Raw genomic sequence first — 24,437 nt, forward strand, 5'->3', positions numbered from 1 at the left:
AATGTATTGCTACTGTGTGTGGCCTTGTCTACACTACAGATAACTGAGCTTAATGAAGCATGACAGATTACTGGTTCTCATTCTCAAAATGTTGCCTCAAAGCCTCTCTGATTCAAATAGCCCCCATTGTGCCCCTCCAATAGCCATGTTATCTGGCTGCTCAAAATCAGCATCTAGGTGATCTGGCTCAGCACTCCACCCCAGGCAAGCTTTTCACCCTTAGCCCCACAGGCAGCTCTGACCATTGGAATGTTTTCCTCACTAAGATCTAACCGTCCCTAAAGGTATCGCCAACGCGCTTTTAAATGTGCCAAAGCACATTCCACAGTCATTCTGCATCTACTCAGTCTGTTGTTGAAGCGCTCCTTGCTGCTGTCCAGCTTTCCCATTTAAGGCTCCATGAGCCATGGGAGTAACGGATATGCTGGGTCTCCGAGGCTCACGATGGGTATTTCAACATCCCTCACTGGAATCTTTTGGTCTGGAAAGAAAGTCCCTGCTTGCAGCTTTCTGTGCAGGTCGGTGCTCCTGAAGTTGTGCATGTCATGCACCTTCCCAGACCACCCCATGTTGATGTCAGCAAAACACCCACGATGATCTGCAAGTGCCTTCAATAACATGGAGAAGTGCCCTTTTCTGTTGATGTACTCTGTCACAAGATGGTCCAGGACCAAAATTGGAATATGTGTTTCATCTATCACCCTGCCACAGTTAGGGAATCCCATTTCTACAAAGCCATTCACTATTTCACGTACATTGCCAAGAGTCATGGTCCTTCGTAGCAGGATTCGATTCATGGCCCTGCACACTTGCATTAACGAAGCCCCTGTGATCGACTTCACAACTTCAAACTGATTCACAACTGGTACAAGTCCAGGGTTGCCAACTTCCACATTGCAATTGCCACACACTTCTCCACTGAGAGGGCAGCTCTCTTTTTGTTGTCTTTGCACTGCAGGGCTGGGGTGAGCTCTGTACACAGTTCCAGGAAGGTGGTTTTCCGCATCTGAAAGTTCTGCACCCACTGCTCGTCATCTCAGAGCTGTATAACAATGTGATCCCACCAATCAGTGCTTGTTTCCCAAGCTCAAAAGCGACGGTCCACTGTGTTCAGCTGCTCCATGAATGCCAAAAGTAATCTGGTGTTGTTTCTTTCCATGGCACACAACAGGTCAGGTAACTCTGGTTCCTGTTCAGATTGGGAGCTCCTGATGTACTGCATGACCATCCATGATGTGTTCATAACAGTGACCACAATAGTAGAGATCAGTGCAGGATCCATCTTTTCAGACAGAGGTGGCAGGTGCACAGTAAACATTGAAAAATGCCACAGAATGCAGTCGAAAGCCCATGGAATGCTGGGACGGAAAGAACTGCATCATGGGACATTGATTCCACACCCATGATGCACTGCGATCCACTCCACCTTCCCACAACACCTAGCTGTGGAATGTGGTGAGTAGCACACTGAGATCGGTCCCACAGTACACTGCTCTCACTCTCATTGCTATAGCACCAAGTGTGGATGCGCTCTGCTGACACAGGGACCGTAGTGTGGACATGGAATAGCGATGAAATTATTGCACTTTTAGATCGTCGGCATAACTTGTATCGAAAATACTCTCTAGTGTAGACAAGGCCTGAGACTGTCGTGCAAAGCAGTGCAACACCACAGAGTTACTTACCTCAGCAGCAGGACCTGCCCCTGTGCCCCCACCGTGATGTCCGGCAGTCCATCCCCCGTCAGATCTGTCCCGCCACTGACAGCCTGGCCAAAGTAGTGCAGCTTGCTGGAAAACCGTGACCCCTCTATGCGCTGTAGGGCAGAGAGAGCAATAAGGGATACAGAAGGGGTGAGTGTACTATATAATGAGCACTAGGAGGCACCAGAGGATAAGGGCTAGGAAAGGGGTGAGTATCCTGTATAATGGGCACTAGGGGGCGGTGGGGCCCCATGGTGTCCCTTCGGGGCTGTGTACTGACCCCTCCTCATAGGAGCTGGGCTCACCTGTCTGTACTGGGGGCTGAAGCCTCCCTTTTCCCCATGGAAGATGTACAAGGCTCCATGATTGTCATTCTCCATGGGAGCCCCGATGGCCACATCCGTCTGTCCGTCCCCGCTGATGTCCCCGATTTCAGACATGCTGGCCCCGAAGTGCCCAAACACTTCCCCCATCTGCCCATGTAGGGTCTTGTTGCAGATCATCATCATCCCCTGCAGGCGCAATCCAAAAAGACACATGGGGAAAGGATTAGCACTTGCTGTCATCAGAGAGTGATCCCTACCAACTCCTTTCCCCCTCTCAGCAGCACAGTGTGTGTCCCCCCTCCCGACTCTGGGGCCTGGGGTCAGAACTAACTGGGAGGGAAGAGCGCCCCCTACTGAGCCTCTACCCTGCTTCCTGGAGCACCATGCCCCCTACTGCAATACGAATTGTCACAGCACCACAGCAGTCCAGGCAAACAAGAACCCCCGGCCACCCATCTTCCCCATGGCTGCACTCCTCTTTCTTACCGGCAAGTTCATCTGACAGATATAGACTAGTCCTCCATTCAGAGGTGTACGGTACAAAGGGGCTCCGATTAGAACCAGGTCCGTGTTCCCATCTCTGTCGAGGTCCACAGAGCACAGTGTACCCCCGTAATACAAACCAATCTGGAGAGGCAGATAAGCAAACCCCTCAATTTAGTCACCTCCTGCTTCTTCTTCCACTGGGACCCTTCTCACCCTCTGGGGATAAGGATTCAGTCCCAATGTCCATTCCATCCTTAGCCTCACTCTCCTTCAGTGCAGCCGGTGGCGCTATCTCTGTAAGTGTTCTTGAATGGACAGGCAGGTATATCTTGGAGGGCGGAGGATGCTGAATGCTAAGTGTGGTGCAATTCTTTTTAGAGGTTGGGCTATCACAAGTCAAGTTCATCACTGACTGAACCACTATTATAGGTTTTGTTTAGGTGGCATGTATAGGCAATTGGAGCTTAGAGAAATTCACTTTGTTAGTGTAGTGTGATCTTTTTCAGACATTGATAATATCACTAGTAATGTTATTTCCTTGCCTGAGTCTCTCCAGCCTAGATCCACAAAGGTACTTATGTGCTTAACCCCCTGGACTTTACTGCCTCTGTGAGCTGCAAAACCTCTGCCTGGCTGCTGCTGACCCCTATAGGTGCCTAAACTGACTTGGTGCCTAAGTTTTTGCAGCAGAAGCTCCTTTGTTGCTGTCTCAAGTACAGGGCTTGTGCCTTTACTGTCTTACTCTAAGCATGCGGTTGCCCGGTGCCCATTTCTCCCTCCATCCATCCCAGCCTGGGGGAAGACAGGCGCTCCTCCATCTAACTCCTCCTCCACCTCCGGTAGGTGTGGTCAGAGGAGAAGGAATTGAACAGGCACCTGCTATTTCTCAGTTCAGTGCTCTAACCCCTGAGCTGTGGGATATTCTGATGTGGGCTCCCTCAGTCTCCCCTGTTAATATTGTTCCACTTTAATTGACTAATTAAGTATCAGGTGGGCCACAGAACATGTGCAAATCACAACCACCCTACAGCCTGAGAGAGGGCAGCTACCTGGTTAAATCCTTCTTCCTAATCAGGCAAAGCCGGGATTTGAACCAGGGGTCACCCATGTCCTAGTTGAGGACTTTAACCCCCAGGCTATAAGGGAAACATCTCTTGTCTTCTCCATCTGGTTTGTGAATATCTTGGCAGCTCTGAGCATGCCTATTGGATGAGACCCAACATGTGGGGTAGGTGAAGAGTGCCTGTGTCTCGCTCTCCCCTGCCCTCATACATCAATCACTGGCAGAGGAAGGTGCCTCTCTGCAGCATCACAATGCCCAAGTGTGACGAAGTGGGACTGTTCTTAATGTTTCCTCTGAATACTGTAGGGGTGCCTCAGTTTCCTCTATGCATTTCTTAAGTCTCTAGGTGGTGGGATAAGTGGGTGTAATTGTTGCAGAGCAGAGGGCCGGTGTGTATCAATGGCCGACTCTGTCTCCTGGCAATTAATGGCCTGGGCCCTTCCCCCCTGCAAGGTGATAGCTAAAGGTGTTGGAGAACAAAGGAATCAGGTGACCGCCTGGCCCCGAAAGGGACAAAGCAGAGGAAGAGGGGCTGGAGGGTGAGTCAGTTTGGAGCTAGCTGGGGACGAGGAGTGAAGTGCAGACGTGGGTGTCTGGCTCACTGCCCCCCAAAATGGACCCGGCTGAGGGGTCCTGTTCTCTGTACCTACAAGCTCTGTTTTAGACCATGTTCCTGTCATCTAATAAACCTCTGTTTTACTGGCTGGCTAAGAGTCATGTCTGACTGCGAAGTGGGGGTGCAGGACCCTCTTGCTTCCCCAGGACCCTGCCTAGGCGGACTCACTGTGGGAAGCGCATGGAGGGGCAGAGGATGCTGAATGCTCCAACATCAAACCCAGGAAGGTGGAAACCGTGGGAGCTGCTTGCCCTGGAGATAGTCTGCTCACAGAGAGGAGACTTCACCAGAGTCCTGCCTGGCTTTGTAGGGAGCAGTTCCAGAGCATCGCCCGGGGACTCCATGACACTAAGTCAGTTGGTGTATTTAGGCCTCTGATGGTATCCGCCTTATCAGTTCTGTCTAGACTGTAAGTGAAGGTAACAGAAGTGGGATATTGGAGAGATGCTGAATGTCAGCTGCGGTGCAGTTCTCTAAACTAGTCAAGTTTATCCCCTACCTGAGGCTCTCTGACCAAATCATTCCTGAAGGTGAAGCCAAACACAAATATTACATGATGTAAAAAGCTTACAGGCTTCCTCCAGCACACTCTCTCTCTCTCTCTCTCTCTCACCCACACTCCTCTTTACCTGTAACACTCCCCATACCTGCTCTCCCAACAGCTCCGATCCGGGTGTCCATTCCCCACCCTTGGTATCTCGGCTGAACAGGATGACTTTGCCTGTGTCTTGGCATAGAGGGGCCCCGACCATGTAGGTGGTCTGCCCGTTGGCTGTGATGACCAGAGATGAATAACCTCAAAGGAAAAGAGAGACATGGGGAGGTGACATGGGAAACAGCCATACAACAGTGTGATGGGTTGGACCACCCCATCCAGGATGCCACCTGATGGACTGGGTTTTCACTGAGCCTCTCCTGCTCCACCACCCTGGATTTCCTCTCCCTGTTCTTCTGAATTAAGCTGTCTGGTCTCGTGCAGCACACACACACAGGTAGGGCCACACCCAGCGCCAGACACAGACTGAAGTCAGCTCTATGTGAGAGGTCTCACCTGGAACTCATGTGCACACCCTTTGGGGAAATAAACTCAAAATAATACTGTCTTACACTGTCCAGAGAGATCTGCACAGCGCAAGCTCCTAAAAATTCACCCTCTCCTCAATGTGGAGAGAGATGTGCACTGCTTCTTGCACCCCCCAGGTATGAATTGCACAAACTGGTTATACTATAAACAGGAAATAACTTTATTAATTACAAAAGGTAAATTGTAAGTGATTATAAGGGAAAGCAAACAGAATAAAGCAGATTACTTTAATAAATAAATAAAACCTGCAAACTGAGCACAACACACTAGACCGATAGGATACAAATTAGCAGATTCTCACCCTGAGTGATAAACAGGCAGCACATTCTTAAGGCACAAGTTGCCTTGGCTTTCCCAGGTTTTCATACTTAGACTAAAAATCCCTCTAGCCTGGGACCATCACTTCCCACAGTTCAGTCCTTGCCTCTCAGATATTTCCAGGTGTGTTGTTGTAGGGAGAGTGAGGTCCCGCATGAGATCCCCTTTTTATATCTTCTTCCAACTCACTGGAAAGCTCTTTTGCTGTGACCTGGGCCAAACAGTTCCCGTTGTGTAGTGCTATCTCTGAGAAGTTTTGTACTGTACCCACTTCCTGTGTAATCCGTGTGCTTATGTGCATTTATTCTATAAGCCATTAACACTGTTTGGCCATTTAAACATTGTACCTGAAAGGCTTCTTGTGGGTGTTGTGAACTTCACCACATGTCTCAGTAACACATACATAGCCAAACTTCATCATTTCACATAGAACGATAACACATACAATCCAATGAGATTAATGTTCAGCAGATCAAGACTTTTAGAATAATCCTTCCCAAGACATACTTTGTACAAAACATATCCTAATTACATGATAGTGGTGAATATTAGGGTGTCAGGGTGTCATAAACAGTGCTACACAGAGATCCCTTCCCCAGAACTAAGATGCAGCCATCTCTGGGGTAAGGAGCAAGGGCTGTTTAAATAAGTAAGGGGAAATCTTTGGGTTTGTTCTTACTAAGGGAAGCATCATTCATGTCCCCAGAGGTTCTGGATATGTTGATTAAACTCAGCTTCCCATTGCTCCCGTACAGGTATATCCCAGTGGACCAGTTATAGGCTCCCACCACTCCCAGCTCTGGATTCCCAGCAGCTCCCCATCCCATAGAATCATAGAATATCAGGGTTGGAAGACACCTCAGGAGGTATCTAGTCCAACCCCCTGCTCAAAGCAGGACCAACACCAACTAAATCATCCCAGCCAGGGCTTCGTCAAGCTGGGTCTAAAAATCTCTAACAATGGAGATTCCACCGCCTCCATCGGTAACCCATTCCAGTGCTTCACCAACCTCCTCGAGAAATAATGTTCCCTAATATCCAACCTTGACCTCCCCCACTGCAACCGGAGACCATTTCTCCTTGTTTTGTCATCTGCCACCACTGAGAACAGCCGAGCTCCATCCTCTTTGGAACCCCCCTTCAGATAGTTGAAGGCTGCTATCAAATCCCCCCTCACTCTTCTCTTTGGCAGACTAAATAAACCCAGTTCCCTCAGCCTCTCCTCATAAGCCATGTGCCCCACGCCCCCTAATCATTTTTGTTGACCTCCATTGGACTCTTTTCAATTTGCCCACGTCCTTTCTGTATGGGAGGCCCAAAACTGGATTCAATACTCCAGATGTGGCCTCATCAGTGTCGAAGAGAGGGGAATAATCACTTCCCCCTATCTGCTGGCAATGCTCCTACTAATGCAACCCAATATGCTGGCCATCTCAACCTTGAAAACCCATTTCTAGACCCCAGGGCCACTGTGGCTCCTGCCCCAGCTCTGTTACCTTTGAAGGTGCAGATCTTCTTCTGCAGCTGGTTCTGGATGCCCTGGAGGGCGTCGAAATTGTCCACCCGGAAGACGTGCTCGTCAGCGGGCTCAGAGGCGATCTCCTGGAGCTCCTGTTGGGCAGTATCACTGGAGAAGGCCTGGCCGACCTTAATGGAGTAGAGGGAGGTACAGGGGGACCAGGGCATTGGAGTCAGTCACAGCCAAGAGCCCTGGTCCAACAGCCACCTGCCCTGAGCCCTGCTGTTACTGCAGTCAGTGTGTGTGTGTGTGGGGGGGGGGGAAACGCGCTGGAGCCTGGAGTTATGGAGCCTGCCTCATTTCAGCACCGAGTTGTGTCGGTTGTATCAGCAGTGCGGCACAGGGGTCTCCTTGCCATGGGGATTGTCAGCACTCTGGGGCCCTGCATGACTCGATTTCCAGGGTGTAGTGAGGGGTGAGTGTGGGCAATGTCTCCGGGGGATGTATCAGGGCAAGGAGTGAAGGGCTGGGACCACTGCGCTAGTCTGGGAGGGTTGTGTGCAGACTGTTCAGCGGTGGAGTCAGGCACCTCCCGGTCACTAGGCCCAACATAAGCAGCAGACAAAGGTCTAATACAGGGGTAGGCAACCTATGGCACACATGCCGAAGGCAGCACACAAGCTGATTTTCAGTGGCACTCACACTGCCCAGGTCCTGGCCACCGGTCTGAGGAGCTCTGCATTTTAATTTAATTTTAAATGAAGCTTCTTAAACATTTTAAAAACCTTATTTACTTTCCACACAATAGTTTAGTTAAATATTATAGACTTATAGAAAGAGACCTTCTAAAAACGTTAAAATGTATGACTGGCACGCGAAACGTTAAATTAGAGTCAATAAATGGAGACTCGGCACACCGCTTCTGAAAGGTTGCCGACCCCTGGTCTAATAAGATCCAGTGGCTGGAAGTGGAATTTACACCCATTCAGATTGGAAAGAAGGTGTCAGGTTTAACCGTGAGGGGAATTAACCATTGGAGCAGCTCACCACGGGCCGCAGTGGATTCTCCATCCCTGGACATTTTTAACTCAAGACTGGCTGGTTTTCTAAAAGATCTGCTCAGGTTCCAACAGGGATTATTTGGGGCAGTTCTCTGGCCTGTGCTACATGGGAGCTCAGACTAGATGATTGCAAAGGGCCCTTCTGGCCTGGGAATCTATGACTCTAAACCCGAGTTTGTTGATGAAAGGCAGCTTACGTTGACCTAACTCTGTAAGAGGCTACACTGAAATATAGCTCCCACCCATGTAACTCGCCCACTGCACCGACTTCATAACTCCACTTCCACAAGAGGCGTTGCTTTTAGGTCAATGTCGTTAGGTTGATGCAGTGTCCATATAGGCACTGTGTGGCTTACATAGCCTGAGACTCCGGCTGTTGGCCCCTGGCAGTGGGGCTTCAACCCCACAATGCCCAACACTGACAGTTAAATCAGTATACGGTCCCCTAGTGAGGATGCACACCGCTGACAGGAGAGCAATGTGGACATGAAAAACTGATTTAATTACTGCGGTGGCTGTGTGACGACGTAAATTAATTCGACTTAAGTGTGTCGTGTAAACTTGCCCTTTGTCTTGCTGCTGATGCCCATATCAATCTCTTTGGCTCAGCAGTTTAAGGGAGATAAATGTCAAGTGACTGACACCAGTTTGGGGAGGATCAGAGCTGTTTGAGCACCGGGGCTGCGCAAAAAAGACTTTATAAGAACGGGTGACTTTGCTGTTTAACTGTGGGGGGGGGGCTGTATCTCAGAAACCCCTTGTTCAAATGATCCCAAATTCAGACCACTAATCCTAACCTGCATCCCCACGAGGAATACCAAAATTCATGGCAATCTGAGTCAGCACATGGACTGTAGGGCAGTCAGAAAACCCAACCTTTTACTAGAAAGTGCCGCTCAACCTGAACCACAGAGGAGCTCCAGCTTTCCTATAATGTCACACGTTGGCCCAGTTACAACCCAGGGGGTCAGTTCTTCTCCCTTATGTGATGGGAACCCCCTCCCCATCCCCTGTCCTTGGACACGGGCTCAGATCCATACTAGTTCTCCGCACAGCCGCAGCTCACCCCGATGGTGTAGCGGATGATCCCAGCTCTCTCAGCCTCAGGTATGGCATCTGAATAAGAAAGTGCGTCATTGTATTTCTCCCCATCTGTGATCACAATGAGAACCTTGGTGGCTTCATCCCGAGCGCCTCTCCCAGAGGTGAACAGCTCCCGCCTGGAAAAGGGGTGGGTGGGGAATGCATGGGAGGGTTATTGATACATAACACCTAGCACTTGTCCACTGCTTTGGCATTGCCGATCTCAAAGTCCTTTACAAAGGAGGTCACTGTTATTGCCTCCATTTTACCAATAGGGAAACTGAGGCACACTGAGGGTCTGTGACTTGCTCAGAAGCTCAGAGCTGGCAATAGACCCCTGGAGTCCTGGCTCCCAACATCTCCCTCCCCACTCTAACCTACTAGTGCCCACTCCCCTCCCATGGTCAGGCACAGAGCCCAGGAGTGATGCCCAGTCCCCCTGCTCTAACCACTAGTTCCAAATTTCTTCCCACAGCTGGGGATACAACACAGGAGTCTTGAGTCCCTGTCCCTTAGCTCACCTATCCTTACAGTCCATTCTCTGTGGAGTCAGCACGGGGAGCAGGGCAATACCTACACCACTTTCCGGATGGCTGTGGCCGTGTGCGTCGTTCCATGAAGCTGCTCAACCCCCTGGAGAAGGTGATCAGGGTCACGACTCCCCCTGTACTCCATGAAGTCAAAGTGCAATTTAAATTTATTGGAGTACTGCATGAGGGCGAACTGCAAGGGGAGGCAGGGGAGAAGAGAGAAAAACAACCCAAGGGATGGAGGGTTAGAAAAGCAGAAATCAGACTCAATTAACGACTGGGGCAGGCGGTCGGGACATAGTTGGCTCTGCAGGAATTTTTTCCTGGTTTTGGATGCAAAATCCTTTACTGCTCCTGTGATGCTGCACTCTATATGATTTTATAAAAATATGCTAATGAATGCGAATATAATGGAACTGGGATACGCTTCGTGCAAAAGGTCTCTTGTAAGGTATCATTACAAAGCTTATAATCTACTGAGTGTGGTCATCCTATTTGTATGTATTTATCATTCTTGTATCTGAAACTAGAAATATAAAAATATAACTCTGATGGCCTATTGTAATTGTGTAAAGTGTGGGCCATTAATGGTGGTTTGGAATCTTGATGGCTCCCATCAACCAGGGCAACTGACTGTGGATGGCTGGGAGAAATGAAGGCTTGGGGTCTCACAGGATATGTGACTATGTCACCTGGTACTGAAATCCATCTTTAACCTGGTGCTTTTCCATTTAGAAAGAGGAGTGGGGACCCAGAGAGGGACAAAGGATTCCCGCCTCGTGCAAAAGCCATATAAGGGGGTGGAACAGAACAAAAGGGGCTGTAATCAGGAGAAATCTTCTAGCTACCACCTGAGCTGGAACAGGGCTGTACCAGGTGAAAGGATTGTGCCCAAACTAGGAAGGTATCCAGTCTGTGATAGAAGCTTATTGAAACATCTGAGGGTGAGGTTGTATCTGTATTCAGTTTTCTTACTGGACTAGGCTTAGACTTGCGTGTTTTATTTTATTTTGCTTGGTAATTCACTTTGTTCTGTCTGTTACTACTTGGAACCACTTAAATCCTACTTTTTGTACTTAATAAAAATCACTTTTTACTTATTAATTAACCCAGAGTATGTATTAATACCTGGTGGGGGGCAAACAGCTGTGCATCTCTCTCTATCAGTGTTATAGAGGGTGAACAATTTATGAGTTTACCCTGTGTGACAAAATGGCCAATGTTAGTATGGTGGGTCCTGCGCTTTCCTTAACAGGGGGCTAAGATACCACCTCTTGCCCCTGCTCTTGGGCACTAAGGGCCCCCACTAGTGGCCTGGGATGGTGGTAAAGGAGGGAAGCAGAGGCAGCCCCTCTCAACCCCTGTGGGTTCTTACCCTCTTCCCCCTTGGGTGGGGTACTTTCCCTTCCTCAGAGTTTAAGGACTGAGTCTCCCTCCCCTGCTGGGGCAGGGTCTCCCTTACTTTGGTTCTCTGATCTTTCGAGTCTTACAGCACACCTCCACGCTCCAGTCCTGTCTCCTTCTGCCTGAAGCAGGAGGTTTTATTAGGTTCCTGACAGGGCCTTAATTGACTGCAGGTCCTCCAATTAACCTGTAGCCATGCTCCCGAGTTTACAGGGAACCATGCCTTAATTAGCCTTGGGCTTATATATTTCCCCTCTACCACTCTCCCACTGCTCCCTGGCCCTCCCTTATTACATCTGTATAAGCTTTATACAGGTAAAATGGATTTATTCGGGGTTTGGACCCATTGGGAGCTGGGTATCTGAGTGTTGGAGACAGGAACACTTAAGCTGTTTTCAGTTAAGCCTGCAGCTTTTAGGGGATGTGGTTCAGATCTGGGTCTGTGTTGTAGCAGGCTAGCATGTCTGGCTCAAACAAGGCAGGGTTCTGGAGTCCCAAGCTGACAGGAAAACGGGCTCAGAGGTAGTCTCAGCACATCAGATGGCAGTCCCAAGGGGGTTTCTGTGACCCAACCCATCACAGCTCCCCTTGCAGCACAGTGCCCCCTAGTGCTGCACTGGAGTATTGGGGTCAGCACTGACTGCAACAGGCAGAGTAAATAGTCAGGGTTCAGCCTCTGCCCATTACCTGCGTGTCAGTGCTGTCGAAACGCTTCATGATTTCAGAGAGAAACGTCTTCATCTTTTCAAAGTCCACAGGTGCGATGCTGCCCGAGCCGTCGATGAGGAGCGCTATGTCTGTGACATGTTTGGGGCACTCTGAGAGGGACAGGAATGAAGTACGTCCTGACTCAACTCCACAAACGTGGGAAACCCATCAGAAAGAGCTAGACCAGACCAATGGGCGCATCTAACCGGATATCCTGCCCCCTGCCAGCCACCTCAATCAGACCCCTCGGCCCCTCTGTCGTAACATCATCCCTTCCCTGCCATGGAGAGGTCCTGAGAGTAGAGCATGACATGCACTGAGATGAAAAAAATGCATGCACCCCACCCCCCTCCCAGAGCTGGGGACAGGACCCACGAGTCCTGTCTCCCAGCAGCCCCTGCTCTAACACAACAGACCCCACTCCCCTCACAGAACAGGGGACAGAACACAAGGAGTCCTGACTCCCAGCTCCTAATGACATCCTGAATCAAACCAATGAGCCCACCTAGACTGGCATCCCACCCCCTATCAAACCCTGGACCCCTCTAGACCCATCTCCCCTCCACCTCCCCATGGTCCGTGTACCCACCCGTGAACCCAGGGTGTAAGTCTCCCCCACAAACACCCCTGTGTCACCCCTCACCTGGCTGGGTGTCCAGGATGTGCTGGAGTTGCGAGAAACTCTGCTGCAGAGGGAAGCAGTAGTGACTGACGTACATGTTCTCCCCACAGGCCCGGTGCACCATGGGGCCGCACACCTGGGGCACAAGAAGGCACGGGGTCAGTAGGTGCCCCTCTGAACAGAGCACTGAGGGTGGGGAAGAGAGCCTGATGCCTGATACCTTCCCCCGCACCCCATGGATAGGCAGGGCAAGGCCCTGCCAGGGCCAGGGCCTTCTTGGGGCAGACGGGACCTCGTGACCCCAGGTCCCAGCACCTAACTCAGAGAGATGACAGGGGAGACATACGGGGGCATCACCTGCTTACCACACTCCCTGCTATAGCAGTGTCCAGGCACTGTTGCCATGGCAATGTCACCCGCTTGCCATGCTCCCTGCTATGTCCATGCACAGTCACTGTCGCCATGACGGCAACCCAGTTACAACGCTTCCTGCTACCTCAGCACAGTCTCTGTCACCATGGCAACATCAGCCAGTTGTCTCCATCCCCCACAACATCACCTCACAATCACTGCAGCCAAAATGAGGATACCTGGCTACCACCATTCCCCACTGCATCATTGTACCACCCCTCCATTTACAGGAGTTACCAACAGCCCTTGCACAGTTATCATGTAGTCATGGGGACGTCACCCAATTGTCACCTCTGCACCAGTCACACTGACACCACCCAGTTACTACCATCCATGAGTAGTGGGGTTTTGGGGCTGTCCCCTGGAATGATGAGGGAGAAAATGTCAGACCCCAATCCCAGAACCCATTTCTGCTGGGTGTGGTACCTACCAGGAACTGGGAGCCTTGGGCAGCCAGAGACAAACTGAGGGACATGTACATGGCATCAAGGGGCCCTGAGAGGGGAGAGATGCAAACCAGGCTGAGTGAATAAACTCCATTCCTGTCCCAGAACGGAGGATATAACCGAGAATTCCTGACTCCCAGCTATAACCACTAGACCCACCCCCCAGCTGGGGATAGAACCCAGGAGTCCTGGCTCCCAGCGCCATCCCACCCCCGCTTTAAGCCACTAGACTCCCCTTCCCTCTCAGAGCTGGTGACAGAACCCAAGAGTCCTGGCTCCCACCCCAATCCTATTGCTGCACCCCACAGCATAGGGTGCCCCTACTCTGGATGGGGATCTCCTGGCAGCGTCTGGAGCCCGGGTCGCACTTGTAGACTTTGCCGGTTTCATTCACGTTTCCTGTCTGCAGTGAGGCCCCGACGATCAGCCTGTGGGGAAAAAGTATGGGGGGCTCAGGGGATGCCCCACACTGCCAGGGGACTGAGACACAGGGGAGGCAGCACAGACAGACATGCCAATCAGTGTTGGGCACAAGTCATGTGAGGTTCCATGTCCGGCCTTACCCTCCGACTCTGGCATTCCCGAACTGCAATAAGCTCTGCCCAAAGCCCTCAACTTCCTCCTGGAAGGTGATGGGTCCTTCCACGTCCACGCTGAATCCATGGCTCGGTGCCAGCACTGCAGGGGTTAAACAGTCTCCAGTTAGAGCTTCCCCTATGAAGACCAGGCCAGTGGTTGGGGCTTTCTGGCTATGGGACTGAATTCCAGCCTGCTACTCTAACCCACCAAATCCCACTCCTCTCCCAAAGCCAGGGATAGAACCCAGGTGTCCTGACTCCCAGCTCCTCACCACCTGCTCCCAGCTGTCTAGCCCTCAAGGGCTATTTTATGTAAATCATTCCCCACATTCATTTGCATAGTGCCACTGCCAGACACTCCCAGAATAGAGCGCTACCAAATTCAAAATCCATTTTGGTCAATTTCATGGTCAGAGGATTTTAAAATTCGGAAATCTCATCATTTCAGCTCTTTAAAACTGAAATTTGATAGTGTTGTAATTGTAAGGGTCCTCACGCAAAAGGAGATGTGAGGGTGGGGTGGTCGAAAGGTTATTGGGGGGGGCTGTATCACTGCTACCCTTAGTTCTGTGCTGCTGCTGATGACGGCACTGCCTTCAGAGCTTGGCATCTAGCCAACAGCCATTCCTTTCTCGCCGCCCAACTCTGAAAGCAGCACAGAAGTAAGGGTGTTACTACTGTGACCCCTCTAAAATAACCCTGTGACTCCCCTGCAACACCCTTTTGGGTCAGGACCCCCAGTTTGAGAAATGCTGGTCTCCTCCATGAAATTTGTGTAGGATTAGGTAAACGCACATAAAAGACCAGATTTCACAGTCTGGGACATATTTTTCGTGACCGTGAATTTGGCAGGGCCCTAATCATGAGTGGATTCCGCGCTGGTGAATGAAGTCTTAGATTTATCTCCATCTGCTTTCCTGATGCTGATGCATAGCGGATGCGCTTCCTGTATGGACAGAAGGGACAGATCAGTCTTCATTAGATTGATAGACTATATGGCCATGTAGCCAGTGATTTTAGTTATTATTCACTTATTGTTTTGCATTATGATTATGTTATATCATATATATTCATTGTACATTAACTAGAGTTAATTTGTAGGATTAAAAAGTATAAGATAGTTCCTCTAAATACTGAGCCAAGTACTAGAGATGACTAAGATAAACTGAAATGCAAGAACCTGTACGTTAAAGCCTGCAAGACTTTAGCTTAGCTATTTTAGGCCTTGGAGACAAGAAATGATGACATAAGTGACTCAAAAATAACCCGATGCCCAAGACTATGGGAAAAGAGGTACCAAGTGATAATATTGTGCAAAATTACCCAGATTAATATTAGATCATAAAAATACCACAAAGGTGCATCTGTCTCAGACATGTGTCTTAACCATGGGATACAGCTTGTGCGTCAATGCTAATGAGAATAAAGGGAACTTACCCAGCTTATAAAAAAATGGGGCCCATTAAGTTTCCAGGGGAGACCGACCAATAAGGGAAAAGAGGGTGGACACTTTTATGGACACACACAGAATGTAGGTGTAGACAGAATCACAGTATAAAAAGGGGATGTCCAGAATGGGAAAACTGAGCTCCCTCTGGGAGACTCCAGCAAGAACCATCCCTCTACTGATGATCAAGTCATGAGAGACCCATCAGACCCTAACACTATTCTCAGGGATGTGAGTATAACTACATTTGTAAATTGTGCTTAGGTCTGTGTAGAATTTCCATATGCTCAGGTAATCATAACTAACTTTAATAAAACTTATAAAATAGATTAGACCTTGTACTAGTGAATTATAGATGGTCATTATCTTTGGTCTTTACGTGTTCCTAGAGACTCTAATTTTCAGTAACAGAAGTGACTTTCACTCTGTTAAGCTTGAAACTGTAGGCACCAGAGCTGAATCCACGGTGGTGTCACACCACATTACAAAATGTACTTTAAACTTCCACACAAACTGCCACGTTGCTGGACTTTACAAAAATGAGACAAGCCATTTACAATGCACACTTCACTTCTCTACAGAGGAAAAAGGACAGTAAACTATCTAAACTCCTACATGCCACAGGGGGCTACAACAGTGGTACCCTCAACTCACCTAACAATATTGTTAATCTATCCTACCACACACCCATCTCAGGGACTCTCATTCTGCCACCCCACCCCCACAAACACGATACAGTTCTGCGGTGATCTGGAAGCCTACTTTCATCGTCTCCGACTCAAGGAAAATTTTCAACACACCACTGAACAGTGCACTGACCCACAGGAACCCTCCAACCAACACTACAAGAAGAAGAACTCTGCGTGGACTCCTCCTGACGGTCAAAACGACAGACTGGACCTCTACATAGAGTGCTTCTGCCAACGTGCACAGGCTGAAAGTTTGAACAAACAGCATCACTTGCCCCATAACCTCAGACGTACAAAAGGCAACGCCATCCGCAGCCTCAGAAACAACTCAGACATTATAATCAAAGGGGCTGACAAAGGAGGTGGTGTAAAAAAACACACCCCTGAGCGACATAAGCTTTGCCGCCATCAGTGGTAATGTGCAGAAAGAGATGGCGGCAGAAGAGCCGCTCATTGAGATTGTTTAATTACGTTGACCGGAGAGCTCTCGCCCATCAGCATAGAGCGGCTACACAAGTGATCTTACATTGTCACGGCTGCATCGGTACAGCTGTGCTGCTGTAAGATCGCTAGTGTAGACATGGCCTTAGATTTTCTAGTGTCAACTTTCAGCCATTCAATCATGTTAGACCTTTACCTGCTAGATTAAAGAGACCAATGTTAAATATTTGTCCTCCTCATAGCTACTCAGACTGGGATTAAGTCAGACCTTAACCTTCCCTTAACTAGACTGAGCTCCTTGAGTCTATCACTATGAAGCAGGTTTTCCAATCCTTTCGTTAGTCTCCTGGCACTTCTCTGACCCCTCTCCAATTTATCGACATCTTTCGTGATTTGTGGACACCTGAACTGGACACACTATTCCAGCAGCAGTCACATCAAGGCCATATACAGAAGGAAAATAACCGCTCTGCTCCTACTCGAGGGTCCCCTGTTCACGCATACAGAGATCGCAATAGCCCTTTTGGTCACAGCATCGCATTGGTAAGTTTGTGTCGCAGGAGTCAAAGCTGAGTCCCTTCAAACTCATGTCACACACAAAACACCAAACAGCCAGTGGACGGCTACACTGAACCCCAACCGCACAGGGAAGCTAACCCTCCCGATGCAAAGCTCCCCCATGGGACCAGCTGGGAGAAGGGGGTGAGTGGAGAAACCCCTCCCCGACAGCTGTCCTTCCCCACATCCCCCACCTCCTGGAGACAGGCAGCCAATCAGGACTTCCAAAGTAGGCATCAGGGCCAAGAGTAATTGTGGGAGAGAAGTAGGGAGTGTAATAATCTCTCAGGGTGGCTCTGCTCTCCTCTCCCACCACCTGCGCCATCCCTGCAAGCCCGGCCCTGGGAAGCAGAGTCCCCTGCTTGGAGCTGCCCCCTTTAGGCTTGGAGGCAGTAAAGACTCTCCATATTTGCAGGAGGAGCAAATGTGCGGAAGGTGGGCTGTAGAATTGTGGGGATGGTGGGCAGGGTCAGAAAATTATGGGTCTGGCTGGACAAAAGGGGGTGCTGGGAGACCGGGGGCAGGCTCCCCCAATTTCCCCTTCTTAGGCCTCATCTCCCAGTGTGCCTCAAAGCCCCAAGTCTGTCATCCTTATTCTCAGCCACCACAAAGTCTGCCCTCCCCCAGGCCCTGCGAGGTCCCAGCCTCACAGACAGAGCAGACGTGACTTTGAAGCAGGAGGAACCTGTGGTGACTTTATAGCAGTTACTGTGCCAACCTCGTCCACTTCCTGCCCACCAACCCCATCCCCAGCCCACATCCTACCAAGCACACATGCCGCATGGAGAGAGAGAGTCATACACACCCCCATGCCCTCCCAAAGAGACCCAACAAATGGCCACATCTCAGTGCCAGGTGAGCAAATCGCTGTACAAACAGCTCCTATGCCCCACCCCAGAAGTGCCTGCATCCCAGCGCTAAATAATTTCAGGGATTCCATGCCAGCAAAATATGGATTTCATGTTCATTATACCATGTTTTGATGTGGTATTTTCTAATAAAACAACCTCCAGAGAATGAGAATTATAATCCAGGTCAAAACATAGTCTTCACCTGCGTATGCAAATAGATCCACACCAACTTTAGACCACACCCTGAACTGTTCATTGCTTATCAACATAGCCTATACTATACCAGAGCCCAGTAGTTAGACGTTTTGATGGTTAGTTGGGGTTTAGTTTAGTTACAAGGTTCGGGGAGTTTACAAGTACCACACCATATATATATATATATATATATATATATATATAATATAAACAGGGCTTTGGATTATTGAAAGATGTTAAATTGCAAATGTGTGAAGTTTTTATTTATAATTTACTTTGTGATGTTATTAGTTTTTTGTTTTTGTTGTTTTGGGCCTTTACCCTTTGTTTTAAAGAGACAATTTTGGGCAGGCTGCCATGATCCAACACACGCCATTTTAAAAAAATTTATACATTTTTATAGCAGTTCCACTGCTGTTATTTCTTTATCTGCTGATCCTTCATTTTTTCCCAAGGACATAAAGTTATTTGGTACAAATAGGTTTTGACCACTTGACCTTTAAGTTCTTGCCTTGGTTGCCAAAATGAAGGTCATGGACTCAGTTTTCAAACACACAACAGCCACACTAGACCCCCATGGCCTATAACATATTATATAGATGTATAGCTTTTTTATATCCCAATACTCCCCATGTTGATACATGATTAATACCATTAATTATTATATTACTTTATAATTTTGCAAACCATTTAATTTTATATATTATTTGCCTTAGAATTTTTGTTGATTTTTTTATTTGGCAGTATAAATATAACATAACAAGGGTTAATAAAATTATTAATACAAATAGTATAACCATAGGATGTAACATTAAATTTGGAAAAGCTGTAAAGCTTGGAAGACCATTTTTTAAAAACATTATACCAATGGTGGACTGTTAATTTTTGGGGTGGCGTTTTTAAAATTTTAATATTTGACCATTGTGGACTGGAAGGTTTACTTTTTTTAAATCATCAGATTTAGATATAATTCACTTTGTGATGTCATTAGTCTTGTGTGTCTGTCGTCCTTGGCCTTCACCCTCTGTTCCAAGGAGACAGCCCTGGGCAGGCCACAATGATCCAAGATGCACCATTTCCTCCAATTCTTATACATTTTTATAGCTGTCCCACTGGGTAATTTCCTTATCTGTTGATTCTTCATTTTTTTCCAAGCTGTTTTGTATGTAAGCAAAGTCAGAATGAGCTCTCCCCCGACATCTGGTGGTGAGCTGTGGAAAAGGATTTCAGGGGCTGATTTCATGCGCATGGGCACACCCACCCTGCCTAGCATGATGGACGGCTTGCCCAAATGGTCACTTTGGCTGCTGTGGGATCCCCCGTCTCTTTGTGATTGGGGCAGGAGTAATAAAGTGTTGTTATCCTGGTTATGTGAATCAAGGACAGAAGAACTGTACTTGGCATTTTATGACTGAGGGACTCACCCTCAACTAAGCAGCACTTGCTAGGCAAGGGACATGGGTTACAAAGCCCAGGGAATTGAGAGAGAGGCTGGGGACAGATATTTGTTCTTGGCAGTATGGGCCCTGTTTGAGGGCTGTAAAGACCACTTTCATCCCTCATTTCTCCACGGTGTAATAACAAAATTAAGTTTGACTCAATTAGGAGTCTTGTTACATACCGCAGAACTAAAGTCACTGATATGTAGGTTCAACTAAATAGAATCTACTTTGGGCTGTGTTGGGGGGTGCTGAAGACATATTGGTGAGCTAGCAGGATGGCTCGTGGAGTAGGGTTACCATACGTCCTCTTTTTCCCGGACATGTCCGGCTTTTCGGCAGTCAAACCCCCGTCCGGGGGGAATTGCCAAAAAGCCGAACATGTCCGGGAAAATGGCGGCTCTGTTTAAGAGCCGGGCTGCCTGAACGCTACCGGCTTCGGGCAGCCCCGTGCCTCCAGACCCTGCGCCGCCGGAGCCCGGGAGGGGAAGTGCCCGTCTGGGGGCGCAGGGTCCGGAGGCAAGGGGGCTGCCTGAAGCCGGTAGCTCTCGGGCAGCCCGGTTCTTAAACAGAGCCTCCAGCGGCTGCGGCTCTGTGTAACTGACACTGTGTCAGTTACACACAGCCCCGGCGGCTGGAGGCTCCAGCCGCCCCCGCTCTGTTTAAGAGCCGGGCTGCCCAAGCGCTACCGGCTTCGGGCAGCCCCCGTGCCTCCAGATCCTGCACCCCCAGACGGGCACTTCCCCTCCCGGGCTCCGGCGGCGCAGGGTCTCCAGGCACGGGGCTGCCTGAAGCCCGTAGCGCTCGGGCAGGCCGGCTCTTAAATAGAGCCGCGGGGGCTGGAGCCTCCAGCCGCCGGGGCTGTGTGTAACTGACACAGTGTCAGTTACACAGAGCCCCAGCCGCTGGAGGCTCTGTTTAAGAGCCGGGCTGCCCGAGAGCTACCGGCTTCGGGCAGCCCCCGTGCCTCCGGACCCTGCGCCCCCAGCCGGGCACTTCCCTTCCCGGGCTCCGGCGGCCCAGGGTCCAGAGACACGGGGGCTGCCCAAAGCCGGTAGCGCTGGGGCAGCCCGGCTCTTAGAGCCTAAGAGGAGCAGAGCCTCCAGCTGCAGAGGCTCTGCTCCTCTTTGGCTCTGTGTAACTTATACAGTGTAAGTTACGCAGAGCCGCCGGAGCCCCGGAGGGGAAGTGCCCGGCTGGGGGCGCAGGGTCCGGAGGCATAGGGGCTGGCCAAAGCCCGAGCGCTACCGGCTTCACGGTTTGCTGGGCAGCCTCCAGACCCTGCGCCCCCGGCTGGGCGCTTCCCCTCCCGGGCTCCAGCTGCGCTGGGGAAGCGCCGGCTGGGGGCGCAGGGTCTGGGGGCTGTCCGGCAAACCGTGAAGCTGGTAGCACTGGGGCAGCCCTTTCCCCCTGGCTGGGAGTGGGAGGGAGGAGGGGGCGGAGTTAGGGTGGGGGAAGGGGCGGAGTTGGGGCGGGGCTAGGGGTGGGGAAATGGGCGGGGCAATGGCCCGTGGAGGGTCCTCTTTTTTTATTTATGAGATATGGTAACCCTATCGTGGAGAGATGTGGGCAGCTGGAGGAGAGGACTGGAGGAGACTCCCACAGAGAAGCGTGGCAATCGGCTGTTGAGGGCTCGAGCAGCAGAAAGCGTGAGGTGTCTCCATGCCTCCCCCCCCCCCCATTTCAACCCAGGCTGGGAGATGAACTCTGTAGATGAACTTCTGAACTCTGGTGCTGCACTGACCAAGGGCAGAAACTGTGGGTAGGGTGACTTAGGTTGCTGGACTTAAAACCCTGAGGGGAAAAGGACACTGCCAAACTTACTGGGGGGGGGGGGGTTGAGTCTTTTGCTCATGCCGCATCATTTCCCTATTTATTAAAAGGCTTTTGTTTCCCTCAGACTCTGTGCTTGTGAGAGGGGGAAGTATTGCCTCTTAGAGGCAGCCATGGGGGTGGTATGTAATTGTCCCAGGTCACTGGGTGGGGGCTCAAGCCGGTTTTGCATTGTGTTGTTGAAAAGGAACCCCTAGATACTGAACCCGGCCCTTGTTGCTGCCAACTCTGATGGGCAGAAGAGTTACGTGTACAAATAGGTTTTGACTGTGTGACCTTTAAGTTTTTGCTTTGGTTGCCAAAATACAAGTCATGCACTCAGGTTTCAAACACACAACAGCCACATTAGGCCCCATAGAGAATATCATATTATATCCCAACAAGGGAATCCACCACGACCCTTGGTAAATTGTTGCAGTGGTTAATTACTCTCGCTGTTAAAAATGTTGTGCCGTATTGCCAGTCTAAATTTGTCTAACTTCCAAGGCTTAAGCTTGTGTTAGACCTTTGTATGCTAGACCAGGGGTTCTCATCTTTTTTCTCTGAGGCCTCCCTCGACATGCTACAAAAATTCCGGGGAGGGGGGGCAGAGGGGCCTTGGGCACAGGTGTAGTTTGACTATTTTTGGGGGGTATGGGGGACAGTGGGGCCCAAGCCCCACATAGCAGGTGGGGGGGCTTAGCTCAAAAAGTTTGAAAACAGCTTAGGGTGAAGGAAGAGGATAGTTAGGGGCTGTGTGTGGGCAGAGGATAGCTCATGGTGAAAGGGGGTAGAGGGGTTAAATCAAAATGCAGGGAGGGGGGTAGCTCAGGATCCAGGGAGGGAATAGCTCAGGGTATAGGGAGAGGGGTATTAAGGACTGTGCTGGGGGGATGCCCCTGCAGTCCCTGTTCCCAGAGGGGTCTGCCAGCCATGGACCTGGGGCTCTTACTGGCTGCCACTGTGGGAGCAAAGGGGGCTTGGAGCTTCAATCTAGGGCACCAGCAGGAGAGGCAGGACCACTCCTGCTGCTGCCTGCTCCATGCACCATCCACAGCAGCGGTCTCACATTGCTGGGCTCTGGCTTCCCACCTCTGACCTGCCCGGGGCGGGGAGTGGGAGGTGTGGAGCTGCCCTGGGACTGCTGTGATTTTGCACTACAGTTTGGGCGAGGGACAATGCCCCCATGTCCCCAATTCTGCCCCTGCGCTCAGGGCTTCTGCCCCACAGGGAACACCGGAGCTCAAGGATTCAGTCCTATGCCTCCCCCAGTTTCAGCCCCGTATGGGGGGACATTGGAAATCAGAGCTTCAGCCCTGCAGCTCCCCCCATCTCAGCCCTGCAGGGGGATGCCGGGGATTGGGACTTCTGCCGCAGGGCCCCGTGGCCCCCTTGAAAGGGTTGTGAACTCCCTGTGGGCCACAGACCCCCGGTTGAGAACCGCTGTGCTAGACTAAAGAGTCCATCGTCAAACATTTGTTCCCCAGGTAGGTATTCATAGACTGAGATGAGCACGTCTTAGTCTTCACTTCGTTAATCTAAATAGCAATAGATCGAGCGCCTTGAGTTGATCAGGCAAGTTTTCTAATGTTTTAATCATTCTCATGGCTGCTCTCTGAATCCTCTCAAATTTATTAATATCCTTCTTGAAGCGTGAGCTCCAGAACTGGCCACAGGAGTCCAGCAGTGGTCACACCAGGACCAAATAAAAAGGTAAAATAACCTCTCTGCTCCTACCCCAGATACCCCTGTTTATGCATCCAAGGATTGGCCACAGCATTGCGCGGGGAGCAACTTCACCCAGGCAGTTCTTGTTATCTCTGCTGATTCTACCACTTAGTGCAGGGTGGCCTGGTAAGCTTGTGTCATGGGAGCCACAGCTGAGACCCTCCAGCACTATAGGGGGACCAGATATGGGGCAAAATGGGTCTGGGTGGGTGGGGGAAAGGAGCTTAGATGGCATTCCCCATTCCCCCCCATCCCTTTTCAGACCCCATCTTCCTGTCTGTCCCCCCTGCCCAGCCCATCCCCCTTACTCTCAGCCACCCCAAAGTCGGCCTCCGTCCATTCCCTGACGGGTCCAGGCCTCACAGACAAGAGACGTGACCTTGAAGCAGGAGGAAGCGACTGGTTTTACAGCAGGACTGAGCAATTGCAAACACTGCATCCACTTCGCACCTGCCAGACCCTCCCCCCACATCCTACCGAGCACACACACCACAGAGAAAGGGAGTCGCAGTGTGACCCACTCCCATCACAGAGAGTCTGGGGGGGGGGAGGGGAAGAGAACAGAAAAGAGGGCACTAAACCCAGGGGTCCTGATTACCAGCCCTCCCACCACACAAGACACTAGAGCTCCATTCCTTTCCCAGAGCCAAGTCGTCCTGATGCACAGGCCTCCTGCTGTAACCCACCAACCCCACTCCTCTCCCACAGCCAGCCAAGGATAGGACCCAAAAGTCCTGAGCCTCCAGCTGCCCCCATTCCCCTGCCAGAGGGTTACTCTCTGGGCACCCATGTGGAGGAGTCCTGCTTTCCCCAGTCCCTCTGATTGGCACTTACCTGCGCACAGGTAGAGGATCAGAGGCAGGGGGTCCATCCTGTGCTGGGTGAGGGGTGTCTATGGAACGTGGATGCTCTCGTAGGACGTGTGAGGTTCAAGGGCACTGCCTGGAGAGGAGGCAGCAGAGCTCAGAGGAAAGATAAGTGCTATCTGAAAAGAGAGAAACACTGCCAGGGGTGGAGCAGGGACTCAGGGTGTTATAGGGTGGGAATAGAATGGAGAAGAATGGGAAAAAAGCCAATTACACTGAAACACCCAACTAGTCAGACACACACAGCTGTATGGAGACGGATGAAAAACAAACAAAATGACTAAACACCCACACCCTGAACTCCCCCATACCCCTCCATGCCAGTGGTCAGCTAGACATTTTCCACCCTCCCCCCCCCCCCTTTTATAAATTCAAACATCCCTCTAGTTTCAAATCTTGGGGAAAATACTGCGCACACACCTATCCTGAAACACACACACACACAACCAGACACAGACAGACAACTGGACAGACAGACACACACAGCTACACTGAGAGACAGATACACAATTA

General features: G+C 50.4%; 1 pseudogene; it reads right to left on the reverse strand.

Moving 5' to 3' along the window:
• The window catches only part of LOC135983336 (integrin alpha-D-like), a 33,437-nt pseudogene extending 9,281 nt beyond the window's left edge, over positions 1-24,156 (reverse strand).
• Positions 24,157-24,437: the final 281 nt, after the last annotated feature.

The sequence above is a fragment of the Chrysemys picta genome, chromosome 4 (genome assembly GCF_011386835.1).
Source record: "Chrysemys picta bellii isolate R12L10 chromosome 4, ASM1138683v2, whole genome shotgun sequence".
Lineage (NCBI taxonomy): Eukaryota > Metazoa > Chordata > Testudines > Emydidae > Chrysemys > Chrysemys picta.